This window comes from Pteropus vampyrus, unplaced genomic scaffold, assembly GCF_000151845.1.
Source record: "Pteropus vampyrus isolate Shadow unplaced genomic scaffold, Pvam_2.0 Scaffold220, whole genome shotgun sequence".
Taxonomy (NCBI): Eukaryota; Metazoa; Chordata; class Mammalia; order Chiroptera; family Pteropodidae; genus Pteropus; species Pteropus vampyrus.
This window is the reverse complement of record NW_011889001.1, coordinates 2979763-2981919: the sequence shown is the minus strand read 5'-3', so window position 1 is coordinate 2981919 and position 2157 is coordinate 2979763.

Here is a 2157-nt window from a genome sequence, read left to right as displayed (position 1 = left end):
GGGCCTTTGCACGTGATACCCTCTCTGTCTGAGATTCTCTTTCCCCAGGTACAGGCACAATTTTCTCTCTCAGGGTTCTGCTCCAAGATCATCTTATCAGGAAGGTCTTCCCTGGCCAGCCTACACAAGATAGCAACCCCCTCCTGGTCACCTATCTCCTTTCCCTTGCCTTATTCTCCTTCACAGCATTTACCGCTACCTGACACATTGCACATTTATGCTGTCTCCCCCATTCTAATATGTTTCATCAGAGCAGGGACTTTACTTTGCCAACTGCTGCATCTTCAGAACCCAAAAGAGAGCCAGGCACGTAGCAGAAGTGTTTGTTGAATGAATTAGTGAACTCACTTGTGTACACAGGGACCAAAGCACACATCCCTGGAGGTGATGGCTATAGAGAGGAATAGACGAAGGTAGTAGCTCCAAGTCAGGGGTTCCAGCCTCACTCCTGAACCTCCCCAGATGCAGGCAGATGGGTTGGTGGCCCCTCATCTGCACATGCGAGAGGGTCTGCTTTTGAAAGCACCAAGCCACCCTCATAAATAGTAACAGCATTTACCGCTACCTGACACATTGCACATTTATGCTGTCTCCCCCATTCTAATATGTTTACATAAATCATATTAGAACAATTATAATATTAGGACAAAATTCATATTAGAATAAAACACTGAGACTTACTATGTGCCAAGCTCCTCACAATGTGCCTTATTCCCTCACCCACTCAATAAACAAGAACTAAGCACCTAATAGGTGCCAGCTCAAGGCTGACATCAGAGATAGGATGGTGGACAAAGCCTTTCTCCTCAAAGAGCTTACAATTGATAATGTTTTATTTATTCTTTGCAACAACTGTGAGGCTATATCCCACAGACTCTACCATTAAGGGCACATGATCTTTGTCTGGGGGCTGTCTGTGCCCAAAGGAAAGAGGAGCCCACAGTCACTCAGACCTGGGGCACGGTAACAACAGAATGACAGTGGCTACACTGGGGCCTGGAGCTGGTGGCATCACCCAACACAAGGGCAGACTAGTGAGGTCTCAAACCTATCGGGCTGGTGCACTCAGCCTAAACTGCTCACATGACTTCTAATAGTGATCACCATGATGTTCTGAGATCAGGACAAACCCCAAAATTAACCACAGGAGTATAGGACCTGATTGCCAGCAATATGAGTAAGAGGAAAACCACCTGGGGTTTGGGGTGCTGACAAGCTTGGTATGACCCCTGGTTGTGCAGTAACTTTGAAGGGGGAGGGTGCATGTTGCACCTTTAACACTCGGCCTTGTCGAGCTGACTCTAGGTCACTGGCTGCTGGTGGGTCTCTAAGCTCCCAGACTGCCTAGTAGGGCTAAGGTGAGCACAGAGCAGGCTAAGATCCCTGGCTTTGGGGTTGGAGAAATTGGGCTCTAATCAGCTACCTGACCCTAGACATGTTACTTCCCCTCTCTGAGTCTTCGTTCCCTCGCCTGCAGGGGCCTGACCAATCAGAGGGCTGCTGGACAGGCACTGGAGCCCTCAGGGACACAGCACGGCAGTGGCAGAAGCGATTTTCCAGTGATACGAAAGCATTGCACCATTTTATCAACTAATACAGTAGTACTGGCGCATGATGGCTTAAGAAGAGCTGTTCTCACCTGTAAAGTGGAGACACTCATTTCAATTTAGCAAAATTGTTATAAGCATGAAATGAAACAGTCCTTAGCACTGGGTCTGGCCTTCAAGAAAAGTCTGGGCAGCAGTAACTGCTAACATCGCTGTGAAGGCAGAAGGAGCAAGAGTGAAAGGGGGCTTGGGAGGCAGATCTGGCCTCAGCGTAAGGAAGGGCTTTCTACCAGCAAGCACTGCCCCAGGCACCTTGGAGATCAGTGAGCGCCATGTCCCCAGAAGCATCCAAACCGTGATGGCTAATGGAACCAGGATAAAGGGGTCAGGCAGGGGCCTACAGGGCTGGATTTCATCATCTCAGGCCAGTAGCCATGTTCCCTTATAAAGGAAAAGAGGAAAATTCCTCCCACATCACTGCCAGCAGGAAAAGGGGAGGATGGTGGAAGGACAGGCCAGCTCTGCCTGCACCCTGCTCTCAGCTGGGGCCATGGGGAAGTGCTGCTGAGCATAGAAGCCCACCATGTAAAGCCCCTAGATCCAAAAAAAA